This window comes from Chiloscyllium plagiosum, chromosome 15 (assembly GCF_004010195.1).
Source record: "Chiloscyllium plagiosum isolate BGI_BamShark_2017 chromosome 15, ASM401019v2, whole genome shotgun sequence".
In the NCBI taxonomy this organism is placed as follows: domain Eukaryota; kingdom Metazoa; phylum Chordata; class Chondrichthyes; order Orectolobiformes; family Hemiscylliidae; genus Chiloscyllium; species Chiloscyllium plagiosum.
The window spans coordinates 59,581,969-59,594,751 of record NC_057724.1 but is presented as its reverse complement, the minus strand read 5'-3'; positions in this window follow the sequence as shown (position 1 = coordinate 59,594,751).

Here is a 12,783-nt window from a genome sequence, read left to right as displayed (position 1 = left end):
ATATTGTAGGTAGTATTTCCAAATTCCATTCATATTTGCACTGTGTGTAGGGATGCCAGAGAGCACTTGTTTGATCAAATTGATGAACTTTTTTTAAATCTGGGTAGCCAGTGTGGCTGACATTCATACTAGGATTGCAGTTCTGTTCTGAGTTTAAAAAAACTTAGTGTTGCACCTCAAGTCTGGTGAGCACCCTGTTCATCGCAGTCAGCATGGTGGTGAGAATACTGTTTAGATTGATCGGATGATGATTAGGCTCAGCTGCAGCCAATGTCCTGATCTTAGATAGTTCCAGGAGCAATTGTGCCATGGTTAGTTTGAAAGAAGGTGTTAGTTGTACACATTCATGGTCACAGCAAAGTTAAAGTAGTCTTTCCATTCTCTTTTATTGCAGAAGTTAAGCCAATATTGTGACAAAGTAGTTGAAGCTGCCATAATGTAATGAAAATGCAAACAGCAAGATCTCAAACAATAATGAAATAGATGACCAATCTCTTTTAAGTTTTAAAACCTGAAAGACTGTTATCCACCAATAGTCCTCATTAACAGCAATTCATCCTCCTAGCATGACCATTATCCACCTCTTTGTCTGTTCAACTGTCCTTGTCTCTTTGGGCTCTGTCCCCACCTATTATTTACTCTTTACCCCGTCCCCCCACCCTAACTTCTGCATAAAAAGCAACATTTTCCTAGCTACCATCTGTTCTGGACCCAAAACGTTAACTCTGATTTCTCTTCACAGATGCTGCCAGACCTGCTGAGCTTTTCCAGCAATTTGTTTTGGTGCTTCTAAGTTTTGATGGACAGATAGCTTTTGGTCAGGACTTTTGAGAACTTTTCTGTTCTTCTTCAAGTAGTGTAGTCAGATTATTTTGCATCCAACTGAGGGGTGATATATGAATTTGGTTAAGGTCTCATGTGAAAGTGAAACCTTTGAGAATGCAGCACTCCCTCAGCATTGCACAAAAGCATCAGGCTAGATTACTTGCTTAAGACTCTGAACTGACTTTGAATCCACAACTTTCTAACTCAGATGATAGTGCTATCACTGAGCCAAGGCCAAAATGTAAAGTGATGGAGGGCATCAGGGATCACAGGTGCAAGTGGGTAGGGATTGGACACAGGAGAAAAGATGAGATCAAGATAAAGGAAATCAGTTCATTTGAGAAAACAGCAAGCTAAAAGGTTCTCCACTGGCTGGTCATAATTAATCTCACCTTCCATTGGTGCTGAGTGCTTTCTAATGTTAAATAGAGTCCCACTGCAGCTTAAGCAAAGATTCTATCGTGAGTAAAACAAAGTTACTGAGTCAAAAATGTACCACATGCAAAAGCAGAGTATACTGGAAATGGTCAAACAGTCTGATGGCATCTGTGGAAAGGGATGTTATGGAGGTGCCAGTGTCAGACTGGGTTGGACAAGGTAAAAAATCACACAACACGAGGTTATAGTCCAACAGGTTTATTTGAAAACAATAGGTTTTGGAGCCCTGATCCTTCAGGTGTTAGTAGGAGCAGTGCACCGAAAGCTTGTGTTTTCAAGTAAACCTGTTGGACTATAACCTGGTGTCGTGTGATTTTTGACCTTGTGGAAAGAGAGAGAATTGTTCAAGTTGATACTCTTTAAATTGAACACTAAAGTGTGACTGACAGGCCACAAAATCTATTTTACTGCCATTGAAACACATGATGATCAGAAATAACATTTGTAATACTATTTACCTTTCACGGAAAGACCATCTTCAACATACAAATATTTATTAATGACTGCTCATCTTTCTTCAAAACCTCCCATTTCTAATTATGAATATTTTTGTTCTCTGGATTTCAGAATTCACTTGAGATGCAAGCACTTTCTTCATTTTTGATTTTTTGTCCTTTTCTTAATAAAAATTTCCTTCATCTTGTTTGAACTAAACATGGGTTGCTGACATTAAAGGAGAAAGGAGAAAAAGGAAAACAAAAGTACTTGCACAACTCTTGCAGGAGAAAAACAGGAGAGCGCTTTGTCAAAATATCACAATATTGGACTTTATTACTGAAGAAACAATCCATTTATGCAGCCCACAACAAGAGCTTCTGATCTTTAAACTAAAGGTTAGATTGTAGGGGATCAAATCAGGAAGCACTTCTTCACAAAGAAGGTACTGGAATTGGGAATTCTCTCCTCCAGAAAGCTATTGAAGCTAAGTCAATTTAGAATTCCAAAAAGCAGATTATTAATTTTAAAGATATAATGTTTTACACAACCAAAATATATAAAAACAATCAGCCATATCCAATTGATTGATCAGGAAAGTTAGAGAGATTGAGCTGCTAAAAACATGTTCAGAAATCTGTTGGGTGTCACTGTTGTAAGTTTTTGTTGTCAGATTTCTGCCTTTTTTGTTGACTTACCAGTTCTTATTTCTCTTCCTCAATTCTGTTCCTTCTTTTCTTTTAAGTACTGGAGGTTACTTATGGCAGTTTAGACTTTGGCTAGCTCAACACTATCTGTAGATCACTTGGAGCTACTGTCACAAAGAAAATGTAAGTTGTGGTCATTCACTTTGTGATTGTAAGAACTAGACACAAGAGTTACACATGTGGACATCCATACAAATTAGGAGAAGTAAGCCCTTGAAATCGACTCCGCCATTCAATAAGGTCATGGCTGATTTGTTTATATTCCAAATGCCACATTCCCTTTTATGCCCCACAACCTTAGTTTCTCATTAAGCAAGAAAATCAATCTACCTCTGCCTCATAAATACTTAATGACCCCAACTACATGCGTGTTCTGAGACAGATAGTTCCAAGTCAACAGCCCTCCAAACAAAAATTCCCCTCAATTCTGTCTTAAATGTGCAACCTATTATTTCAAAACAGTGTCCCCCAGTTTGGACTAACCAACAAGAAGAAACATCTTTTACATGTCCACCTTATCAAGACCATTCAGATTCTAGTACCCTTCAATCCAGTCACCCTTTGCTTTTCTGAACTTGTGAAAACAAGGCCAAACTATCATCAAAACAACCTGCTCATTCTAGGTATCAGCCTAATAAACCTCCTCTGAACCGGCTCCAGTGCTTCCCACCCATCCTTAAATAGGGAAGCCAAAGCCCTACATGCCCTGTAGATTTGAAATTTAACATCCTTATTTCTAATGTTCAATTCCTCTCATTAGTCTTCTTCATTACCTGCATAATAACCCCATGACTCCTGCATGAGAACAGTTAGATCCTGCTGCATCTTGGAATTCTGAAAGTGTGCTCTCCATTAACATTATGCTCTGCTTTCTCCTTGTGCCTGATAAAATGAACGACTTCACATTTCTCACATTATACTCTATCTGCCAGATTTTTGCCCATTTCCCGCACCTATCTTGTATTGATCTACATTCTTGCTATGTCATTTTCTCAACATCAGAAGAAAACTATCTTTGTGTCATCTGCAAATTAACCAACCATGCCTTTAATCCCTTCACCTAACTTAGTGATATGAATTTTCAAAATTCATATCACTAATTTAGGTGAAGGGATTAAAGGCATGGTTGGTTAATTTTCACATGCTGCCAATCTAAGACAGATCTATTTATGCATAGTCTGTTTTTTGCTATCTTTGCTAGTACATTACCCCCAAACCATGAGCTCCTAGTTATGTAATGTTTTCCGTGGAATCTTGTCAAATACCTTCTAGAAATCCAAGTACATTGCACCAAAGGGCTTCCCTCAACCCACAGCGCATGTTACTTCTTCAAAGAATTCCAACATATTACATAAACACAATTTCTCTTTTACAAACCATGCTTACTCTTCCCCATTCCTTTGGGTTTTGCAAAGTGACCAGTTATTATATCCTTAATGATCAACTCTAACAACTTCCCCAGAACAGACATAAGTTGACTGGTCTTAACTGGGTTAAGGATACTCAATAGCAGTCAGGACAATTCTAGTGCTTTACTGAGGCTTATTCCAGAACAAAGTTAAAAATCACACAACACCTGTTATCGTCCAATGCTTTATTTGGAAGCATTAGCTCTTTGGGGCGCTGTTCCTTCATCAGGTGGTTGTGGAGGTTAAACAGTTCACGTACATGTAAATTGAGTGTAAAATACTTCAAATATTTCTCCAACAGTGACACTGATACTGTCCACTCCCATCACTTTCCCATTTTGGAAAAGAACAGAATGAACTTTATTCGTTGGCCTCAGATCATCAGTGAAATGTGTGTTGGATATAAAGACTTAGTCAAAACAACCAAGAGAGATAATTAGCAATATAGAGGAACCGAATGAGGTTTTATTGATAATAATGTTTTGGAAATGTCACAATTCCTCAGGAGCTGAGTTAGTAAATACATTCGGTAACATGGACCACACTGGATTTGTGGAATTACAGTTTTTAGCACTCACAGATTATGAAACAGTAAAACTGAACCAACATTCCAAATTAAGACCAAAAATCAGTGACATTTATTGGGTGAAAATGGTACCTGACAAAGAAAGCAAAGAGCTTGGTTTAGATCCGACATATACACCAACAACCTGTCACCTGATGCATGTTGCAACAGAGGCAGCACAAAATACTGCTTCTTGGCACAGGAAGGAAACCGGGGCAAGAGAAAAGACTTTTTAATTTTCTGGAAAAACTTTTGGGATGATGCAGGCAGTTCATTTCTGCTTCCCTCCACACCCCCGCAGCAATACCAAACAGTTATTTAATAAAAGGAGTGTATGTCAACAGGAGTAGCTTTGCTTTAACTATTTTTTAACTAAAAGACATTTATGATACTAAAAACTGTTCCTTTAAACATGAAGAAATTGGTTGGGAATACTGTGATGTATAGGACAGATCAGAAAATAGAGGAATAATACATTTCCACTGTATAAAGTCACAGAGATGTGCTATTGTGAACATGCACACTTCACACACTTTGCCCCTTCAAAGCAGGGGAATTATCCGAGATCTTATTGTCTAATTAGATTAGATTAGATTAGATTACTTTACAATGTGGAAACAGGCCCTTCGGCCCAACAAGTCCACACCGACCCGCCGAAGCGCAACCCACCCATACCCCTACATTTACCCCTTACCTTACACTACGGACAATTTAACATGGCCAATTCACCTGACCTGCACATCTTTGGACTGTGGGAGGAAACCGGAGCACCCGGAGGAAACCCACGCAGACACGGGGAGAATGTGCAAACTCCACACAGTCAGTCGCCTGAGGCGGGAATTGAACCCGGGTCTCTGGTGCTGCGAGGCAGCAGTGCTAACCACTGTGCCACTGTGCCGCCCACTGTGCCACCGTGCCGCCCACGGCAATATTGGTTGTACAAGGACAAAGAATGCCATCAGTAACATGCACATTCTAACTACAGCAGGTTTTCTGTACAACCACATTCCGTGAATATTCCCGCAGAAATCAAATAAGCATTTTCTCAGCAGATATAAATACTCAGCAACAGACAGTGGTTTAGTTATGTTTAGTTTGGTCCAAAGACTTAAATGTACAGTGACTCAATTTTTGCTCAACCATATTAGAGCAATAAATACAGAGTAATAGATGGATGCCAGTCAGGTACAAAACTATAACTCAATTGAGCAGTCATGATAATATCATAAACTGCAAAAGCAGTTTGCTGCCAGCTGTTCAAGAGAAAAAAAAATGATGACTTTCAATTGTAATGCAACAGGTACATTGTGATAAGTCACTTAAATATTATCATCCATTTTTCAGATTACTAGAAAATACATTGAGCAGTAATTTGTGATTTAACAAGAGTTACTGCCATGAGAATGTTAAAAGCATTTAGCTTCAGAAAAAAAGGAGCTGATTTGTACATATGACAAACTATGTAAAAACGGAGTGAATTTTCATATATAGTTTGGTTGGTACGTGGTCAAAGAATTATAACCAAAACGATCACATTCAGTTGTTGGTCCATGTTAAATTATTATGCTTTTAGAGAGAGAGGGGTGCTGAGGGCTTGGTGAATGCCTCAAAGCACTTCCATACTGTTAGTTTGGGGAGAAAGGCTTCCATTCTTGATAGATCTCTAGTACCCTTTGCTGGAAATACAGTATATATGTTGGGAAACAAATGGGAGAGCAGAATCTGGGCTGGCTGCAGTGCAATGTAATTGCTCGGCCTGGTGAAACATCTAGGATTGCAAATGGAGAGTACCCAATTAGGGAAGGAATTGTTTGGGTGCTTATTGCTTGTGGAAACCTATTCTGAAGATAAATTAATGCCTTTTGAGGGAGCTGGTTAGATAGAGGAAATGGAAGAGTAACAGATAAGAGAGGTGGGGGATTTATTAAAAATTCATGGGATATGGGCAGCACTGGCTGTGCTAGCATTTATTACCTATCCCTCGATACCCTTGAGTGATGAGTTGCTTTCTTGAACAGCTACAGTGCATTTACAATGTTGCTAGGTAGGAAGCTTCCGGATGTTGATTCAGCAACACTGAGGAAACGGAGGGCATACTTCCAAGGCACAATGAGGAGTGGCTTGGTGGAGGGGAACTTGCAGGTGGTGGTGTTCCCATGTGTCTGACATCCTTTGGCTTTCTCAATGGTAGCAGTCATTAGATTGGACGGTTGTAGGGGTCCCTTGTGAATTTCTGCATCTTGTAAATGGTCACACTGTTGCTACTGAGCGTCAGTGATGGAGGGTGTGAATGTTTGTGGATGAGGTACTGATCAAGTGCTGTTTTGTCCTGGATGGTTTGAGCTTCTTGAATGTTGTTGGAACTGCAGTCACCCAGACAAGTGGGGAGTATTCCATTTCACTCCTAACTTGTGCTTTGTAAATCATATACAGACTTCAGGGGATCAAGAGGTGAGTTATATTATGCAGGATTCCTAGCCTCTGACCTGCTGTAGTAGCTACAGTATTTATATGGCTAATTCAGTAAACATCCCCCCTCCCCAAAATGTTGATAGTGCGGGGATTTAGTTATGTTAATGCCATTAAATTCAATGCTAACGTGGCATATGTGCAAGCCAAATCAGAAAAGCAGCTGCTTCCACACCTGTCAGAACTTCAAATTGGATTTACAAACTTGATATGATTCTACCAACTGAGCAAAATCAACAGCATGTCACTTTATCAACTATAAGACCTTAAGCAAACATTTTCTGATATGGTGTAATTTGAAAAAGAAAAATCACATGACAAAATGACAACAGAAAGGAAAGATGCTTGCTTATAATTTAAATGTGTAAACTTTTGTTAATGTACCTGTAATTATCATTGCCTTACCCTCACAGCTTCTATATTAATTGCTGTAGGGTTGACTTAGTTCTCGTCCCCTTTGGTGTACAATCAATTATTTTAGCTAAAAACACAATAACTGAATGATTTTAATGGTCAGACTTATGGATCTGTTGGAAAGCTTTTTTTAAAGAAACACCTGCTCAGATTCGCTTATAAGATTAAACAGTTGGAATCATACACTGGGGTATTGTACACAAATAGACAGGCAGGCAATATGTGCTTTAGTTTTGCCTGATCAAAAATGGATCTATGCCAAGCATGATCAGTGATGAACGTGTATGTTGCCAAACACATGTAAGTAACCCATAAGGAAACAGTATTCTGTCTGCGAATAAAAGGGAGTTACATATCAAGATATTTCAATTGAATACATGGATTCAGAGGGCATAAAAGAGGGAGGATAAAATTTTAAGATTTTTGGTCTCACTAGATTATAGCTCAGAGCTGTCGCATTAAAACCTCCAAATTATATAATGTTAAATGTTTAAGACTTATATAAAATATTTAAATATGTTTTGTAAAAATGCAGTTTAAGTGATGCTGTACAGTTTTTATGGCTATGTAAAGATATATAAAATTAGTCTTTTCCTAAAAAATGTCTATAAAACTGAGTGTTCTAGGATTGTGTACAATACATTGCTAAGCAGGTTTGGATTAGTGCAAGTAGCTGACTCAGTATAAAATTCATATTTAGTATTATGTTGGTTTTGAATGACCAACTTGGCCTATGGTAACCATATAGCTGATATTACCAAATGGCAACGATGGACCAGGTGGAGAACCATAACAGGAAAGGAATGGAAAACAGCCAAGTTTATTTTGTATAGTGTGTGGTTTCTGTCTTCTTTCTGTTCACTTGGACTGCTTCCTAACGTTAAACTCTGGAAGCAAAATTTATTCCCGCACTTTCCTAGAGTGTAGGTAGTAATCCTTAATTTACTGGGTTAACTGAAATGAGAAAGAAAATACATACAAAGTTTGTGTACTCCATTGTAAGATCAAACTAGTTGGATGGTTAACTAATCATTAAAAAAAAAATCACTGGGCCATTTCTGAACATTTTCTGAAGGTCTATGCATGTTTTAAATTGAAAGTGCCTACAGCAGGGCAACAGCACATGTCTGGCTAAAGTCCTGACTTGAAACAGATTCAGTGCACTAGATGTGTGACATACCATTTATCAGCACAATAAGATGTGTCTGATTACAGGGTCATGCTTTGTAGTTGTGGCTGATTTGGCAACACAAAAACTGCAGCAGCTGAGAGCTAGCTATCCTGGGGTCAACATTCATTAAAACTGAGAGATCAGCCTCTTTCCAGAGAAAATAAGCAAATGTCCTAACAAGCAAAAGATCAACCAACTTTGGTAGATAACATTTATGATGCTTGCCAGTGGTCAAATTGATCAACCACTGATGACTGAACAATGTCAAGGTTTGATCACACATACTGCTTCCCATACAAGCAGCCTAACAAACCACGCCTTAGAACAGTAGCTAGCCAACAAGCTCAAGGACAGGAATCACCTGATCAACAACGAGAGGTTGAGACAGAGCAGGCTGATCATTTGCTTGGATTAGAGTGGTGCTGGAAAAGCACAGCAGGTCAGGCAGCATCCGGGGAGCAAGAAAATCAACGTTTTGGGCAAAAGCCCTTAATCACTTGTTTGGTCTGATTCTTGGACAAATACACATACACCAGATCACTTGTGATTGTAAACATGTATGGGTAAGCTCGTGAAATAGTACTATCATTACAGAAGTTTTGTATGTACGATCCTACAATAAATAAAACTAGGTATAATCTGTGGTTGGGACAGCTTTGGTTATTGATATCTAGGGTAAAGCCAGTATACCAGGGAATAAAAATCTACAAAGGTCAGCATCTTCACTCTACCAGACAAATTTTAACTTGCCATTGACTTGTAAATTGTTAAAAACAATATTTTGCTTTTGCTTCTTTGGAAATGTTGCTGCATCAAAACCTAACCTTTTTAATCTGTCGCATCCTAACTAAGCATTTTTATTACTACATCCCTTTTCTAAAAGAGATGGGAAGAATCTCTCTACTATATCAGTGTTAGGGGATTGAGTTTAAAAGCAGGGAGGTTATGTTGCAGATGTATAGAGTGCTAGTGAGACCACACCTGGAGTACTGCATACAGTTTTGGTCTGCTTACTTGAGAAAGGACGTACTGGCACTGGAGAGGCTGTGCAGGAGGTTCACTAATTTGATTCCAGAGTTGAGTGGGTTCACTTACGAGGAGAGACTAAGTAGATTGGGATTATATACATTGGAATTTTGAAGAATGAGGGGCATCTTATAGAAATATATAAGATTATGAAGGGAATAGATAAGATAGAAGTAGAGAGGATGTTTCCACTGCCAGGTGAAACTAGGACAAGATGCATAGGCTTAAAATTAGGGGAACGGATTTAGGACTGAATTGAGAATGAACCTCTTCATCCAGGGGGTTGTGAATTTATGGAATTCCCTCCCCAGTGAAGTAGTTGAGGCTTCCTCAGTAAGTGTTTTAAAGTGAAGATAAATAATTTTTTTGCAAATGAAAAGAATTAGGGGTTATAGTGAGAAAGCTGGCACATGGAGCTGAGTCCATGAAAAGATCAGCCAGGATCTTATTGAATGGTGGAGCAGGATCGAAAGGCCAGACGACCTCCTCCCGCTTCTAGCTCTTATTTTCTAATATTGGAATTTCTATCATTGGTGGTGTAGATTTCAAATCTGATGTAAAATGGATGCCAAGTGCAAATGGAAGGCAGGAGACTGAAGGCATGGATTCCGTTTATTCAGTTAAAAGATGTTTGCATTTAGGATGGGTTGAATTAGATTAGATTAGATTAGATTACTTACAGTGTGGAAACAGGCCCTTCGGCCCAACAAGTCCACACCGACCCGCCGAAGCGTAACCCACCCATACCCCTACATTTACCCCTTTACCTAACACTATGGGCAATTTAGCATGGCCAATTCACCGGACTTGCACATCTTTGGAGTGTGGGAGGAAACCGGAGCACCCGGAGGAAACCCACGCAGACACGGGGAGAATGTGCAAACTCCACACAGTCAGTCGCCTGAGGTGGGAATTGAACCCGGGTCTCAGGCGCTGCGAGGCAGCAGTGCTAACCACTGTGCCACTGTGCCGCCCACAATGTTTCAAGTAGCCTCTAGAGGTCTGAATTCTATAAGGAATATACTGGTTGTTAAATGGTCTAAGACAATCTGTTTTAGATGTTCATGAGCATTTTGTGTAGTCATTATGGTTATGTTTTGATGGCAAGATATTTGAACAAATGTGTTTTAAGCTGTCTTCAACCACCCCCCCTCCCCACCCCCCTATACACACAAAGACCTCAGCATTTCTCAAGGATGTATTGAATTCTCTTGACCCTTGAAGCTCATGGATTGGATCGGCACCATGACATCCTCAGAAATATCCATTGCAGAACTAATTTCTAGTTACCAGAAATAACAGGCACCTAACTGATATCAGCCTATCAACCGTGACTGCACTTCAAATGCTTTACATATGAAGGTGGTAGTACAGTATATCCTAATGATATAACTTGTGCTAGTAAAGCACAAGCTCTTACTTTCCTTTTTTAACCTTCATCCATTTTAGGTGAATCAAATTGACAAAAAAGTAGCCTGAAAGATGTGTTCATAAAATAGGTTTTGAAACATTTCTTAGACTAATATGTTCAGGAACAATTTAGGAATAGGCTCCTTTAGACCTGGTAATATGTCATGAAAAAGGGTAATGAAGGACTTCCATAAAGGATAGCCTAATCACGAGTGATCATAAAATCTTAGAATTTCACCTTATGTTGGGGTGAGAAAATTTGGTCTGAACCTACTGCCTTAAACAAAAAAAAACTCAAGGGTATGAAGATATATTTGCTAAAGTGGAGTGGAAACATAAATTAAAAGGAATAATGATGTAGAAGCTGTGGTAGACCTTTAAGGAGTATTTCATAACTGTCAAAGATATAGTCTATTGAGAAAGGAAGGTGTTACAAAAAGGATGGCTAATTGTTAATGGTTGGTATTGAATTGAAAGAAGAAATGCACAATGTTTCAAAGATAAGTAGCAGCCCAAAAGTTTGGTTTCTCAACGGATAATTAAACAAAAAGAGGTTTACAATAGACAGAAAAAGCCTCTAGAGGTATTTAAAAAGGAAGGGAGTAGCTAAATTGAACATTGGTCTCTCAGTCAAAGTTGCAGGATATTTCTACGATGGATCTTCAGGATAGATTACCTTTGCTATTTCATCAGTGACTTTTCTCCAATGTCAGATCAAATATGGGCATGCTTACAGACAATTGTGTAGCAATTAGATTAGATTAGATTCCCTACTGTGTGGAAACAGGCCCTTCAGCCCAACAAGTCCACACCGACCCTCCAAACAGCAACCCACCCCCTCTGACTAATATACCTAACACTATGGGCAATTTAACATGGCCAACTCACCTGACCTGCACATCTTTGGATTGTGGGAGGAAACCGGAGCACCCGGAGGAAACCCACGCAGACATGAGGAGAATGTGCAGACTCCACGCAGACAGTTGCCCAAGGCTAGAATCAAACCTGGGTCCCTCATGCTGTGAAGCAGCGGTGTTAACCACTGAGACACCGTGCCATCTGCAAACTCCTTACATACTGAAGCAGTTCATGCCTACAATCAACAAACGCAGACAATATTCAGACTTGGGTTGATAAGTTAAAGTAACAGTCATGCCATAAGTGCTAGATGATGACGATCAGCAACGAAAAAATGTAACAGTCATCCACTGAGATTCAGTGATATTACCATTGCTGAATTCTCAATCCAGTACAATCAACATCCCAGCTATGTGTTAATGTACCATTGACCAGAACAGAATTGGATCATCCAGGGAATTTTTGGTAACTAATTTATCTGCAAGGTGTAAGTCAGAAGCATGATGGACACTCCCCATTTGTCTGTACAAGTGCAGCCCTAACATTCGGGAGCAGTCAACATTCAAAAAAGGTTGCTTGATCGGCTTTGTGCCCACCACCAACACATAGCAGCTGTATTGTGACCTGGTCAGTGCCCAGGAATTCATAGCTGACTGTGTTTACCTGAAAAAAAAAGAATTGTAGGAGTTCAAGAAAGCACCATAAGTTTCTCAAAGGCAATTAGGGATGAATAATGAATGTTGCCCTTGACAGAAACACTCATCACATAAAAGAAGTAAAAGATAATAGCAGAAGTACAAAACGTAAAAATGAAATATCTGAGTTGAAGTTATGATGGGGAAGATGGAAGCAGACAAGAAAACATAACAGGATTCAGGTAACGAATAATTACATGTTGTTTGACTATAATGCGAATGTCTGCCAATATATAACTTAAGTTTTTATAATGTTATAGAACACTTTTCTTGTAATAAGATGATCTTTGTCCGAACAAACATTTTTGTAACACCTTATCACATCTCAGAAAACAAGTGTTTCACATACATTGAATTTCTT